Below are 17,140 nucleotides of genomic sequence, written 5' to 3'. Positions count from 1 at the left end.
TGAAACCGGAATTAACGGGCATAGGCCGTCTTTTTCGGCGGGTAATGTGGAAACTATTAATTCTTTGAATAATCCCAAAAAAATATTGATTGTGATGGGATATCTAAGAATGGTAATGGAGATAATGTAACCTCGGAATCAGTGGCTTCTTCAACAAATTGTTCAAGTGCTCAAGTGTACCCTACCCCACCATTTCCACCAGTTAATGCCAGTGGAAGGTCTGGGGGTTTGATGTGTATTTGGGATCCAAAAACATTTGCGAGGAAAGATTCTTTTTGTTCCAGGTATTATATGTTATGTTAATAAAAGGTGTTATCAATGGTTTAGGGGTGGAAGTTTTCATTGTAAATGTTTACGCCCCTCAAGACGCGACTCTTAAGAAACAACTATGGGAGGAATTATATCAGTTGAAGTATGAAAAAGAGGGCATTTGGATTTTTCTTGGTTACTTTAATTGTGTACGTAATCCAAATGAAAGAAGAAATTCTGAATTTTGTCGGGTTAGTGCTACGGAGTTCAATGATTTTATTGCTAGGGCCGATCTTTCTGAATATGCTATGGGGGGGGGGGGGGGGTATTTTCACTTATCATTCGGATGTGGGTAATAAATGCAGCAAAATTGACAGGGTTTTGGTTAGTCAAGATTTCATAAATCAGTGGCCGTTGGCATCATTAACGGCCTTATCAAAAAGATATTCGGATCATCACCCGTTAGTACTTTCCTGTGTTGACCTAAATTTTGGCCCTAGGCCCTTTAGATTCTTTAATTCATGGCTGAGAAATAATGAAATTAATGAAGTGATTAAGGTTGCTGTTGGAATGTCATGTGGGTCCGGACCTCCGGATATTCGCCTTGCGAATAAACTTCGGAATTGTAAGGCGGCGATTAAAGAGTGGAGAAAGAAAGTTTTGCAGGAAGAACACGGGATGCTAAAGGTCTTGTATGGGCGATTAAATGAGTTGGACATTAAAGCGGAAGATGGTACACTTACAGATCAAGACGATGTTGAAAGATTGAACTGTAAAATTAAAATTGGTGAAATAGAAAGGTGCATCCTTTTGGATCTTAAGCAAAGGGCTAGAATAAAATGGGTCATTGAGGGTGACGAAAACTCCGCCTTTTTCATGGTATCATCAATTGTCACCATAAAACAAACAGAATTAATGGTCTTTGGTTTGATGGCATGTGGAGGTTAAAACCCAGTGAGTTAAAACTGGGAACTCTTTGAGCAAGATATAAGTAAAATGATGTCGCATTTCTATGATCATGGGTCGTTTAGCAATGGGTGTAATTCCAGTTTCATTACACTACTACCCAAAGTTGACGATCCTCAAAAAATAGAAGAATATCGTCCGATCAATCTCATAGGGTGTATACCGAAGATTATTTCAAAAATTTTGGCCAACCGTATTAAAAAGGTAATGGAGTCTGTTATAAGCGAGGAGCAATATGCATATGTTTCTGGAAGAAACATTACGGAAGGGGCGTTTATCCTTAATGAGGTGGTTACATGGGGAAAAAAATACAATAAACTGATGATTTTCAAAGTTGATATAGATAAAGCATTTGTTTCGGTTAACTGGCGGTTCCTTGATTCCATTATGGCACAAATGAGAGTTCCTAAGAAATGGAGATGTTGGGTCAAAGGCACTTTCAACACACCTAGATCTTCGATATTAATTAACGGGTCACCAACATCTGAGTTCGACATTAAACGGGGGGTCCGACAAGGTGATGCTCTATCGCCCTTCTTATTTATTATAGCAATGAAGGCTTTGAATGTCGCTATGAAATCTACGTGCTCTGAAGGCTTTTTTAAAGGTATTCAAACACCAAGAAATGGACCTTTTCTTTCGCATCTTTTCTACGCAGACGATGCGGTTTTTCTTGGAGAATGGTGTACCTCTAATATCTTAAATTTGAACCGTATCCTAAGATGCTTTTATGTTGCTTCCGGGCTAAAAGTTAATTTAAAGAAGAGCACTTTATACGGTGTGAAAGTTGATCATAGACTGGTGGTTGAAAGTGGTGCATATTTGCTTCATTGCAAATCTGGTACGATTCCGTTCTTACATCTTGGTTTTCCAATTGGTGCGAACATGGGTAGAAGTCATAATTGGCAACCGGTCTTAGATAAATTAGATAAGAAATTATCTAAATGGAAAGCTCGGGCTTTGTCATTTGGGGGTCGGTTAACACTCATTAATTCGGTTTTGGGTAGTTTGGGAACCTATTATTTTTTCTTATTCAAAGCTCCTGTAAAGGTTCTTAAGCAACTCGAAAGCAAAAGAAGACGCTTCTTATGCGGAGGGTTGGAAGAACGAGAGAAAATTAGTTGGGTAGCTTGGAGTAAGATCATACTTGATAGGGAAAGAGGAGGCTTGGGTGTTGGTAGTCTAAAAGCTATGAATATGGCTTTGCTTGCAAAATGGTTAACTCGTTATAAAATTGGTAATAATTCTCTTTGGGTCAAGGTTATTTCGGCAATGCATAGGGGGACACTTAAATGGGAATCGATTCCGGTTAAGAATGGTTTAAGTGGTGTTTGGAAACAAATTGGTGGAGTAAATAGATTGAAGACATCGAAAGAAACAATACTTTGGCGAGATTAAAACCACATATCGGAAAAGGAGACAAAACACTTTTTTGGATTGATTGTTGGGCAGGAGAACTTCCTTTAAAAAGTCTTTTTCCTTCACTTTTTGCTTTAGAAAAAACAAAAGGATGTGCTACTTATTGATTGTTATGATCGAAGTGATAACAGTTTTACCTGGAAATGGAGATGGAGAAGGCCCTATATGCTCAATTACAATTGGAATATCATATTTGTGTTAATCTTATCTCGTCAATTGTTGTGTCTTTAAATCCTGATTGTTGGTTATGGAAAGGGTCGGATGGCAAATATTCGGACTTTTTGGTGAGTTCGCTTCATTGGGAACTTGATAATGTGGATTATCATATTCAAAAATATACTTTTTGGCTCAAGTGGATTCCCATTAAGATAAACTCTTTTATATAGAGATTGTTATTAGATCGTATAGTGACTAGAGAAGCGTTATCTTTGAGAGGCATAGTTTTGGGAGATTTGAATTGTGTTTTTTGTGGTAGTAGTTGTAAGGCTCCGTTACCGGTGGCCCTACATTTGGTGTTGGATTTACTTATAAACGGAGTTCTAAATATCAGAGTTAATTAAAACATTCGCAGAATATTAAACTTCAAACCATAATATAATACATAACCTTCAAATCTTGTCTTATAAAACATTCATAGTCATTTAAAACAAAACATAGTCTTTAAAACATCACAACATTTCTTCGAGATGCCAGTCTCTTCGATTCCATGCTATGTGTCTTCAATCACGCGAGCTATCTCAACCTATTTGCCTGCGTGCATACTAAAAGTTAGCTACGCTAAGTGAGTTCTAGTTAATCACATAACTTACTTTACATACACATATACGTGCCCGAAGGTACGCATTACATACTTAACATGTCCATCAATCTTTCATACACATACATAACTATCCTTACGTTATAAAGAGCATTCGCCCTACATACCTCGGATATTATTAGGGCCCGGTACCTGTGACATCCGACCCGACCCGACCCGACCCAGGTACCCGTTTTTCTGACCCGATCTCTTTCTGTTTTGATTTTATATTTATTTATGTATTTATTTTACTCTTAATAATAATAATATTTTCCTTTCCGCCTTTCGTTTCCTTCCCGCTGTCCCGTCCCCTCTCTCTTCCTCTCTTCTCTTTTCTTTCCGCCTCTTTGACCCTCTCGTCGCCGTCCCGCCCTTAAGCCTTGAACCCCTTCTCTTCTCCTTGTCCTTTGTTCCTTCCCGCCTAAGGCTGTCTGCGCAGCTCCACGCGCCAGACTCCTTACAAGGAAGCCTGCGTGAAGACCACCTGTTACTGCGATACGTGAGACGAACTGTCCCCGCAGCGCGCTAAGGATTTTAGTTCTCGCGACGCGCTTAGAATTGAAGTTCTTCCCGCGGCGCGCTTAGAAATGTAATTCTTCCCGCGACGCGTTAAGGTTGGTTTTGTCTGCCTTCGCGCTCGCGCACTCTTGACCTTCGCGCCCGATGCCTTCTCGCGCTTAACCCTTGTATCTTTTCTTCTGTTTATTCTAGCCGTTTGCTTTTGTAATGTCTTATCTTTTGAGCCGTTGACCTAACCTGCTTTATGTCTGAAAAGCCACTTTGGCGCAGCATGCGCACCAACCCCATTGGTTGGCAGAAAAAGTGACTGACATTATCTTTTGAAATCTGCTTTTCCCATGCTTGACCTGTACCTTTATCTGACCCTCCCATGCCTGTTTACTGTTCCCTGTCAGCCTTTTTCTCTTTTTCCCTGCTGCCATATCTTTTGATATCTTTTGCTTTTGGAACCTTTTGCTTTTGTTATCTTTTGCTTGATCCTGTTGAAGATCTTTTCCCCTTTTCTGGATTGTTGTCTCCTAGGGTTTTCCTATAAATAATAATATTATTTTCATAACACTTCACACACAAACACATTAACTCTCCTGTTTATCTCTTGCTCCTTTGCTCTCTGCCGATTGTTCTCTTGCCGTCTCTCTCTCTGCCTCCGTCTTCCTCCCTGTTCTGCCCCGTTTTTCCGGTAATATATATATATATATATATATATATATATATATATATAATTTACTTATTAATTATGCTAACTCATATTCTAGACTTAAAACGAATTATTAAAACAATAATCTTTAATTATAGGTTAACTTTGCTTGTTAAGAGTTTGGTTCTTGCTTTACCTATCTTCTCACCGATTATCATGTGAGTAATCTCGTACCTAATCCCTTTTTAGTTTTAATGTTTTGGGATGTTCATGTGTTCGTACAAAACTTAGTCTTAAACTTGTTTATGAACTTTAGTCGCGCAGTATCCCATGTGTTGAGGACGTAGACTTGGCTGTTTATTTGTATGTGTGGATCATTAACCGTCTTGTCGGTCTATTCCGCAGTTCTCATGGTACCATTAGATGAACACGGGAGAACTATCGTTTATGATTTTCTCTTTTGTTTACACATGCACAGTTTGTCTTGTTTGTGAGCTCAATTGTGAGCACTGGCAGTCTATGAATCTTAGAGTTGGTCCCGATCAGATTACACCCTTGTTGAAACCAGACATACACATGTTGCGCGCAGATTTATTGTTATCTATGTATTGTATTAAACTTGATTTCTCACCAACACGCAAGTGTTTGACGTTTAATTTAACACATGTTCAGGTTTGCAGTAGCTGTTTTGGAGCTTAAGGACACGTAGGAAGTTTTCTTTTTATTTTTGACCTAGATTAAAATGTATCAAGACAAGTTAATGCTGTTCGAATATTATGCTCTATAATATATTGATTTATGTTGATTTATGTTATCTTATATACCTTGCGCGTGCGTGATTAAATGTGTATTAATAAATATTGACACCAAATAGTGTCACGAGTAATGAAACAATATGTGGCGCCCCGATGTATAATCCGCCTTTGGTCGGGGTGTTACAGATTGGTATCAGAGCTCGTTGACTTTAGGATAGGTGGTTAGACGTAACGGCCTAGAATACCTAAGAGTCCCTTCTCGCGCATGAGAGAAATCTCATGTTTGCACGCTTATTGTTAATTACTCGTTATTTATGAATATGCTCGCGCTTGCGCAGTATATGATTTTATGTTTTATTTCGCGATATTTCGATTTTTTTTGAATTTCGATTTTTATTGATTTTACTTGCATATTCGTTTGTTGGATTTGAAAATCCGAAAAGTCATGGTGATGCATGAATAGTTGATTTTCAAGTTCCATTTACGATTATGTTCTGAGGTTGGAGACTTGAAAAGTTATGGTGATACATGAATTGTCAACCTCCAATACTCATTTTCTTGTATATTTTAGATTGAAAAGTCATGGTGATACGTGAATCGTCAATCTCCAATACTCGTTTGCTCGTATATTTTAAGTTGGGAATTCGGAAAGTCATGGTGATACATGAATTGTCGATTCTTGATTCGAATTTGTTACCTTTATTAAGTCTGCATTTAGGGTCATTTATTTTATAGTAACTAACCCCGCGAAACCAAGCTTTATAAGATTTTACTTTGCGCTAAGACATTAACCAAAATTTAAAACTTTTATAGAATGCCTCCGCTATCAGCCCGTTATCAGAGGAGAGAAGCCTCGCGCAGGCGTAGGCAGCAACGTTCCCAGGAAATGGCCGCCGCAATAGCCCAAGCTTTGAGCCAAAACAATGCCAACACCTCCGGTTACAACATTAAGTCCTTTAACGCGGGTAACCCTCCAAAGTTCACAGGTCTTGAAGGAGCCACCGTGATGCTCCAATGGCTTGAGAAAATTGAACACACTTTTCTCCACACCCAATGCCCCTCAGACAAACGAACCCTTTATGCCTCCAGTGTCCTGGAATCCAGAGCGCTCACATGGTGGAATGGAGTAGCTCATGCGCGTGGCGCAGAAGCTGCTTCTAGCATGACATGGGAGGAATTCAAGGAAATTCTGACGCGAGAATTCTGCCCTCCCAACGAAGTTAAGCGCCTGGAGGAGGAATTTTGGAATCTTAAGCAGTATAGTGGCGAAGCGCGCGAGTACGCGACGCGCTTCCACGAGCTAAGCTTACTGGTCCCTCACCTTGTTACCCCTTCCCGCCGAGCCATAGAGAAATTCCTTGGGGGTCTCCCCATGGAAATTCAAGATTCTGTATGGGCCAGAAACCCAGTAACCCTCTCTGACGCCATAGAGTTGGCCGCTGTGCTCAGCGACAACCATGTCAGAGCAGGAACCTTGTTCCTGCGGGGAGCTGAGAAGACCAAACCCACCAAAACTGCCCCTGAACCCGCCGAAACCAAACCCGAGTCCTCAAACCATAACCAGAAACGTAGACGCAGACAAGCTTACGCGCTTACCAACCCGCCCTTAGTCCAGCAACCCACCTACCAACCCCTAGTATACGCCCCTAGCCCACTGTCAGCCTACCCAACTCCTATAGTCCACAACTATGCCTTAACCAATCCAGCACTCCCTGCCCCGCCAACTAAGAAACCTTACACAGGAAACCATCCCTTCTGCCCAACCTGTAGACTTCACCACCCACCTCAAGTCCCATGTCGACTTTGTAACCGATGTGGCCGCGCTGGTCACCTTGCAGAAAACTGTAGAGTCCTTCCCGCCAATCCAATTGCGCCAACACCACCAGTCTACCCGCAGAACCTACAACCAACCTACCAAAACCCACGACCCAGATCGTGCTTTAACTGCGGTGATCCCAGTCATTTCCGGAACGCGTGCCCGAGGCTACAAGTACAAATTACGCAAGCGAATCTGGTGAACCAAATCTCGAACCAAGTGACGCGTGGACGAGCTTTTAACATAACCGCGCACCAAGCGCAAGCGAATAATGACGTAGTTAATGGTACATTTTTGCTTAACGGATTTTATGCATCTATGCTTTTTGATACTGGCGCCGATCGAAGTTTTATCTCTCGCGCCTTTGGGCAGAAGCTTGCGCGACCGCGCGAAAACTTAAAAGAAGATTTTTCAGTTGAATTGGCTAATGGTGGAACTATTTTAATTAACTCAGTGATTAAAGATTGCACGCTTAACCTTAACGAAAACGATTTTCTGATCGACCTCATCCCCATGCCTCTTGGAAGCTTTGATGTTATTATTGGTATGGACTGGCTCTCGCTTAATCGCGCCGAAGTTATTTGCGCCAAGAAAATGATTCGCATACCTCGAGAAAATGGTGATCTGCATATCTACGGCGAGAAACCCTCCCGCGGTCTTAAGCTTATGTCTTGCGCCGAAGCCCGAAAACTTATGCGGAAGAAATGTGTTGCATTCTTAGCCCATGTGGTCAAACCTGCTGAAGAGAAGAAGCTTCGCAATATCCCTGTTGTGCGTGATTTCCCTGAAGTTTTTCCTGATGATCTTCCTGGTATCCCTCCCGCTCGTGAAGTCGAGTTCCGTATTGATCTTGTCCCTGGTGCTTCCCCCGTAGCTAAATCTCCTTATCGTCTTGCACCCGCTGAGATGCAAGAATTGGCAAGCCAACTTCAAGAGTTGACTGCTAAAGGATTCATTCGCCCTAGCTCTTCGCCCTGGGGTTTTCCGGTGTTGTTCGTTAAAAAGAAAGATGGTTCGTTTCGCATGTGTATTGATTACCGCGAGTTGAACAAACTCACCATTAAGAACCGGTATCCCTTACCGCGCATTGACGACCTCTTTGATCAACTCCAAGGTGCCTCTTGTTTTTCTAAGATTGATCTCCGCTCTGGCTATCACCAGTTGCGCATCCGCGATGAAGATGTTCCGAAGACTGCTTTTCGAACTCGTTATGGCCACTTTGAATTCTTGGTCATGTCCTTCGGTTTAACCAACGCACCCGCCGTTTTCATGGATCTAATGAATCGGGTGTGTAGGCCTTTCTTGGATAAATTCGTGATTGTGTTTATCGATGATGTTCTGGTGTATTCTAAGACCAAGGCCGAGCATGAGCAACATCTTCGGTTGGTGTTGCAAAGGCTTAGAGCTGAGCAACTCTATGCTAAGCTCTCCAAGTGTGAATTCTGGTCTGATGAAGTACAGTTTCTTGGTCATGTTGTAAACAAGATGGGTATTCATGTCGACCCATCCAAGATTGAAGCAATCAAGAATTGGTTGACGCCATCTACCCCTACCGAGATCCGTTCCTTTCTGGGCTTAGCTGGTTATTACCGGCGCTTCATTTCGAACTTCTCGAAGATCGCTTTGCCTTTAACAGCTTTAACGCACAAAGGCAAGCCGTATTTTTGGAGCTCGAAGCAAGAAGAAGCCTTTCTAACGCTCAAGCGTTTGTTGTGTGAAGCTCCTGTTCTTGCGCTACCTGAGGGTAATGATGATTTTGTCGTGTACTGCGATGCCTCCAACCAAGGTCTCGGTTGTGTTCTTATGCAACGAGGCAAGGTTATCGCTTACGCATCAAGGCAACTTAAGGTTCACGAGAAGAATTATACAACTCACGACCTCGAACTAGGCGCAGTTGTTTTTGCCTTGAAGATCTGGAGACACTACCTTTATGGTACTAAGTGTATCCTCTACACTGACCATAAAAGCCTTCAGCATATCTTTGATCAGAAGGAACTCAACATGAGGCAACGCCGATGGAACGAACTCATCAGCGATTACGATTGTGAGATCCGGTATCATCCTGGTAAAGCTAATGTGGTAGCCGATGCGCTCAGCCGTAAGCCCTGCCAGCTTAACTGTATCTTGCCGCGCACGCAGCTTCACTTTGCGCCGATCCAAAACAACCTTGAATCGCGCATTCGTGACGCGCAGCGCGCATCCATCAGCAGTGGCAACCTTCGCGCCGAATTAGCGTGTGGCGCGGAAGCACACTTTGTCCCTAATCTGAGTGGAATTCTCTGCTATCTCAATCGCATTTGGATCCCCTTTGATGAGAATCTTCGCGCTGATATCCTGTGTGAAGCGCATAAATCTCGATATTCTGTTCATCCCGGCGATGATAAGATGTACAAGGATTTGCGCATTACTTATTGGTGGCCCGGTATGAAAAAGGATATTGCTGTGTTCGTAGCTAAGTGCCTGACTTGTTCTAAAGTTAAAGCTGAACATCAACGCCCATCTGGTTTGCTCGAACAACCAGAAATTCCTACGTGGAAGTGGGAATGTGTAGCGATGGACTTTATTACCAAGTTACCTTTGACAGCAAGCAAACATGATAGCATTTGGGTAATAGTGGATCGTTTGACTAAGTCTGCTCACTTTCTGCCCATTCGTGAAAACTACCGTGTTGAGCAGCTCGCGCAGCTTTATGTCAAGGAAATTGTCTGCCGCCATGGTACTCCTTTGAGCATCATATCCGATCGCGATGGCCGTTTTATATCTCGCTTTTGGAAATCTCTCCAATCTGCGTTAGGAACTCGCTTGGACATGAGTACGGCATATCATCCTCAGACTGACGGTCAGTCTGAGCGAACTATTCAAACTCTTGAGGATATGCTCCGATCTTGTGTTCTTGATTTTGGAGGTAATTGAGATTTACACCTGCCTTTGATTGAGTTCTCTTATAATAACAGCTATCATTCCAGTATCGGTATGGCCCCATTTGAAGCACTTTACGGTCGTAAGTGCCGCTCCCCGATTTGTTGGAGCGAAGTGGGTGAAACTCAAATCACAGGACCCGAACTTGTTCAAGAGACAACCGATAAAATCGCCAAGATCCGTGATCATCTGCTGACTGCCAGAAGCCGACAGAAGAGTTACGCAGATCGTAGGCGGAAGCCTCTCGAATTTCAAGTTGGTGATCTTGTTCTCCTTAAAGTGTCGCCCTGGAAGGGTGTTGTCCGCTTTGGGAAGAAAGGTAAGCTTGCTCCTCGATATGTTGGACCATTTAAGATTCTCGCGCGTGTAGGAAAAGTTGCCTACAGACTTGACCTGCCACCCGCGCTCAGTAATGTGCATCCAACGTTACATGTATCCAATCTCAAGAAGTGTTTAGCTGACGAGAACCTTCACATTGCACTTGATGAAGTTCAAGTTGATGAATCTATGCATTTCGTTGAGAAGCCTGTTGAGATTATGGATCGTGAGGTTAAGCAAACCAAGCGCAGTCGTATCCCTATCGTGAAAGTTCGCTGGGAGTCCAAGCGCGGAGCCGAGTTCACATGGGAAAGGGAAGATCAGATGAATATCAAGTACCCGCACCTGTTCTCTGCGCAACCTACTTCGAGATAAATTTCGGGACGAAATTTCTTGAAGTAGGGGAGACTGTGACATCCGACCCGACCCGACCCAGGTACCCGTTTTTCTGACCAGATCTCTTTCTGTTTAGATTTTATATTTATTTATGTATTTATTTTACTCTTAATAATAATAATATTTTCCTTTCCGCCTTTCGTTTCCTTCCCGCTGTCCCGTCCCCTCTCTCTTCCTCTCTTCTCTTTTCTTTCCGCCTCTTTGACCCTCTCGTCGCCGTCCCGCCCTTAAGCCTTGAACCCCTTCTCTTCTCCTTGTCCTTTGTTCCTTCCCGCCTAAGGCTGTCTGCGCAGCTACATGCGCCAGACTCCTTACAAGGAAGCCTGCGTGAAGACCACCTGTTACTGCGATACGCGAGACGAACTGTCCCCGCAGCGCGCTAAGGATTTTAGTTCTCGCGACGCGCTTAGAATTGAAGTTCTTCCCGCGGCGCGCTTAGAAATGTAATTCTTCCCGCGACGCGTTAAGGTTGGTTTTGTCTGCCTTCGCGCTCGCGCACTCTTAACCTTCGCGCCCGATGCCTTCTCGCGCTTAACCCTTGTATCTTTTCTTCTGTTTATTCTAGCCGTTTGCTTTTGTAATGTCTTATCTTTTGAGCCGTTGACCTAACCTGCTTTATGTCTGAAAAGCCACTTTGGCGCAGCATGCGCACCAACCCCATTGGTTGGCAGAAAAAGTGACTGACATTATCTTTTGAAATCTGCTTTTCCCATGCTTGACCTCTACCTTTATCTGACCCTCCCATGCCTGTTTACTGTTCCCTGTCAGCCTTTTTCTCTTTTTCCCTGCTGCCATATCTTTTGATATCTTTTGCTTTTGGAACCTTTTGCTTTTGTTATCTTTTGCTTGATCCTGTTGAAGATCTTTTCCCCTTTTTCTGGATTGTTGTCTCCTAGGGTTTTCATATAAATAATAATATTATTTTCATAACACTTCACACACAAACACATTAACTCTCCTGTTTATCTCTTGCTCCTTTGCTCTCTGCCGATTGTTCTCTTGCCGTCTCTCTCTCTGCCTCCGTCTTCCTCCCTTTTCTGCCCCGTTTTTCCGGTAATATATATATATATATATATATATATATAATAATTTACTTATTAATTATGCTAACTCATATTCTAGACTTAAAACGAATTATTAAAACAATAATCTTTAATTATAGGTTAACTTTGCTTGTTAAGAGTTTGGTTCTTGCTTTACCTATCTTCTCACCGATTATCATGTGAGTAATCTCGTACCTAATCCCTTTTTAGTTTTAATGTTTTGGGATGTTCATGTGTTCGTACAAAACTTAGTCTTAAACTTGTTTATGAACTTTAGTCGCGCAGTATCCCATGTGTTGAGGACGTAGACTTGGCTGTTTATTTGTATGTGTGGATCATTAACCGTCTTGTCGGTCTATTCCGCAGTTCTCATGGTACCATTAGATGAACACGGGAGAACTATCGTTTATGATTTTCTCTTTTGTTTACACATGCACAGTTTGTCTTGTTTGTGAGCTCAATTGTGAGCACTGGCAGTCTATGAATCTTAGAGTTGGTCCCGATCAGATTACACCCTTGTTGAAACCAGACATACACATGTTGCGCGCAGATTTATTGTTATCTATGTATTGTATTAAACTTGATTTCTCACCAACACGCAAGTGTTTGACGTTTAATTTAACACATGTTCAGGTTTGCAGTAGCTGTTTTGGAGCTTAAGGACACGTAGGAAGTTTTCTTTTTATTTTTGACCTAGATTAAAATGTATCAAGACAAGTTAATGCTGTTCGAATATTATGCTCTATAATATATTGATTTATGTTGATTTATGTTATCTTATATACCTTGCGCGTGCGTGATTAAATGTGTATTAATAAATATTGACACCAAATAGTGTCACGAGTAATGAAACAATATGTGGCGCCCCGATGTATAATCCGCCTTTGGTCGGGGTGTTACAGATTGGTATCAGAGCTCGTTGACTTTAGGATAGGTGGTTAGACGTAACGGCCTAGAATACCTAAGAGTCCCTTCTCGCGCATGAGAGAAATCTCATGTTTGCACGCTTATTGTTAATTACTCGTTATTTATGAATATGCTCGCGCTTGCGCAGTATATGATTTTATGTTTTATTTCGTGATATTTCGATTTTTTTTGAATTTCGATTTTTATTGATTTTACTTGCATATTCGTTTGTTGGATTTGAAAATCCGAAAAGTCATGGTGATGCATGAATAGTTGATTTTCAAGTTCCATTTACGATTATGTTCTGAGGTTGGAGACTTGAAAAGTTATGGTGATACATGAATTGTCAACCTCCAATACTCATTTTCTTGTATATTTTAGATTGAAAAGTCATGGTGATACGTGAATCGTCAATCTCCAATACTCGTTTGCTCGTATATTTTAAGTTGGGAATTCGGAAAGTCATGGTGATACATGAATTGTCGATTCTTGATTCGAATTTGTTACCTTTATTAAGTCTGCATTTAGGGTCATTTATTTTATAGTAACTAACCCCGCGAAACCAAGCTTTATAAGATTTTACTTTGCGCTAAGACATTAACCAAAATTTAAAACTTTTATAGAATGCCTCCGCTATCAGCCCGTTATCAGAGGAGAGAAGCCTCGCGCAGGCGTAGGCAGCAACGTTCCCAGGAAATGGCCGCCGCAATAGCCCAAGCTTTGAGCCAAAACAATGCCAACACCTCCGGTTACAACATTAAGTCCTTTAACGCGGGTAACCCTCCAAAGTTCACAGGTCTTGAAGGAGCCACCGTGATGCTCCAATGGCTTGAGAAAATTGAACACACTTTTCTCCACACCCAATGCCCCTCAGACAAACGAACCCTTTATGCCTCCAGTGTCCTGGAATCCAGAGCGCTCACATGGTGGAATGGAGTAGCTCATGCGCGTGGCGCAGAAGCTGCTTCTAGCATGACATGGGAGGAATTCAAGGAAATTCTGACGCGAGAATTCTGCCCTCCCAACGAAGTTAAGCGCCTGGAGGAGGAATTTTGGAATCTTAAGCAGTACAGTGGCGAAGCGCGCGAGTACGCGACGCGCTTCCACGAGCTAAGCTTACTGGTCCCTCACCTTGTTACCCCTTCCCGCCGAGCCATAGAGAAATTCCTTGGGGGTCTCCCCATGGAAATTCAAGATTCTGTATGGGCCAGAAACCCAGTAACCCTCTCTGACGCCATAGAGTTGGCCGCTGTGCTCAGCGACAACCATGTCAGAGCAGGAACCTTGTTCCTGCGGGGAGCTGAGAAGACCAAACCCACCAAAACTGCCCCTGAACCCGCCGAAACCAAACCCGAGTCCTCAAACCATAACCAGATATTATTAGGGTCCAGTCACCCTCCATCCTCGGATATTATTAGGGTCCGGTACCCTTTCTTCCATCCCTCCTTAACATACTTTCTATATACATAATCGTAACTTTGGCACATACATACATCATTCATTCTTCATATTATAACATACATATAACATCAACCATTTCCTGGCAGTACATGCAATTCCGAAAATTGTTCATGTACCGGCAAGAAACCATTCATACATTTCACATAATACATATATGGCATACACTTATCACTTAGGATAAGTGTATTAACTAATCAAATCGAGTATGTACACAGCCCCGAAAACATAACAAGGAATGGGGCTAGAAACTCACCTGAAGTCGGTTACGTTCACCGTTAATGGTAATTCCTTTCTTGAGCTGTGCACGGCTAACTGTATAATATTTACATGTATCAATTAACTATTCTATCTCATATCGTATTTCTATCTTTTTTATAACCCACAACGAACGGGTCCGGGGGCAGCGCCCCTGGCAGCGGGGTCTAGGGGCGGCAGCCCCTAGCAGGGTCCAAGGGGCAGAGCCCCTAGTTGGGGTCGAGGGCTTAATTGTAATTAACTCATTCTTGTTCTAAGTCCAGGGCCTGTTCTGTCATTCTTTCAAAGTTCTAATTCGTTATTCAGTCCTTAACGAATGAGAGTTCAGAGCGAATTAACTATTATAACGAATCTGGCTTTGTAACGAATCAAGCATTATAGCGAACTGGTCCTTATGACGAATTGGACCCTTTCACGAACTGGTCCATATAGCGAATTGGACCTTAACGAATCAGTCCCAAGCGAACCAGCCTAAATAACGAATTGGTCCATCTAATTCGTCATCTTCTCTAACGAACTGGTTATAGCGAATCAAGGGTAATTCGTTACCCCTTTCCCTTAACAAATTAGATACGAACTACAGCTAGTTCGTTATGCTTTCCTCAGCGAATCGTCTTAACGAATCACCTTTGATTCGTTAATCCCCCCTAGCGAACTAAAGGTTAGGTCAGGGAATGTCAGAACATTCCCTGACATACCCTTAACCTCGTATTACTTTTCCGGCGCCGTCATTGCCGGAAAGCCGCCGGAAAAACGCGATCTCACCGGAAAAACGTGTTTTAACTCGTTTTTCGTCCCGTCTGATCAAGATCTGAGCTAGGGTGATCCCTAAGCTCATCATAGGTTCGGTTTATACCCGATTCCACCCGGATCTCGTGATTTAAAACGTTTAACGGTGTCGGCTCGTCGTTTCGCAACTATATCTAACGGGTTAAGCTCATACAATATTAAACTATCGTTACCTCGGGTCGGTGCTCAGTTTCCTTCTTGATTTCGGCTAGTGATAAGGAAGAACTAGAGAGAAATCTTAAGTGTGTGTTTTGGATGGTGTATGGAATATGTGTGAGTGTGGATTAAGTGATGATTAATGGTATTTATATTTAGGGGTCATGGGCTTAAGCCCATGGTCTTTCCTTTTATATTTCATACCCCTAGTCCATAACCCATATCCATTTACCCAACACTAGCCCAACTCATATTCTATTTATCTAAACCGATAACGACCCACTATAAAATAGACGAAGTTTATTTTATTAATATAACCGAAAGTAGGATGTTACAGTAGTGTTGAAACATCCAAGCATTTGTTTGTGAATTGCAAGGTAATTAAGGTGATATGGTCAATAATACATGATTGGGTAAAATTACCTATCCGGGCTCATTTCGATTCGGTGGAAGACATTCTTGAATATCCAAGTAAGAACATAAAGAACAAGAAGTTGTGTCTTGCGGTGCAATCTATATCGGCGATAACTTGTTGGATGATATGGCTATCTAGAAACGATTGTATTTTTAATAATAAGCCTTTTGTATTATCAAAGTTGGTGAATGACCTCAAATCGGCATCCTTCATGTGGGTGAAGCAAAGAAGCAATAAAACATGCTTAGAGTGGGAAAAATGGAGCCGGTTCAACTTCGTGAATTTTCCAATTTAATTAGATGTATGTTTTGATTTTGTTTCTTGTTTTTGTTTTTGTTTTCGTTTTTGTTTGTTTTTGGGCTACTTTTATCTTGTAAGTGGTCTTTCTTTTTATTTTAATAATATTGGCCTTTCAAAAAAAAAGGTAATTCTTTGGTAATTAGTTTCTATGATAATGACTATTATAACTTATTCGGCTACGGTTTCACAACCCCCGTAACGCGGGGGTCTAAATACTAGTTTTATATAATTTTAGTATATGCATAATACATTACCTCGTCAATTTAAGTTAACTTTCTTAAGTGTTTGGTTTGATTTTCTAGTTATAATAAAATGAATAGCAAGAAAGGGTTAATAATAAACAAAATACGTAGTTAGTTGTTGATATTTAATTGCTTATTTTTTTTATAGTTTTAATAGTTATATTCTTTAACATTGCTATAATTTTACTTTTAAATACTTTATTTTATTTAAGGGTTACACTTATCTATTTAAATGTAACTAAGATTTTACCCCATGCGTTTCGTCGGGGCAAGTCTAGTAAAATCCGGGTGATGGTAAAAATCAAACGCTGTAGGTCTCCGACGTTGAGACGGTTGTCGACGCGAATTCGGCCGGTTTTATTACGGTACCAGAACTCAAACAAAATTAGCTGTCGGTCGTTTTTCGCTATGGTGGTACTAGAAATAAAACAAAGCGTAGTGGCTATACGCGAATTTGGTCGGTTTCCTTCACGTTCATTACGGTACGAGAACTAAAACGAAAACAAAATTGGTATCCGGTCAGCTTTCATTACGTTCGTTATGGTATCGGAACTAAAACAAAAAAAAACAGATGGCATCGAAAACCTACCCTTGTCAGTCCCAGACGTTGACGCGGTGAGTTTAAGCGAATTTATTTGGTTTTCGGCATGTTAAAAAATTGATGTCTGATCGGCTTTCGTTACGTTCGTTATGCTACCAATACTAAAAACAAAAATCGAAATGGTGTTGACAAGTTTGGTGCCCCCACTTGGCCTAATGAGGGCTTCGCGACACCAAACTTCT

The sequence above is a fragment of the Bidens hawaiensis genome, unplaced genomic scaffold (genome assembly GCF_021521415.1).
Source record: "Bidens hawaiensis isolate Kalapana, Puna unplaced genomic scaffold, B.hawaiensis_p1.1 tig00009445_1, whole genome shotgun sequence".
NCBI classification, from domain to species: domain Eukaryota; kingdom Viridiplantae; phylum Streptophyta; class Magnoliopsida; order Asterales; family Asteraceae; genus Bidens; species Bidens hawaiensis.
Note: the sequence above shows the minus strand (reverse complement) of the source record.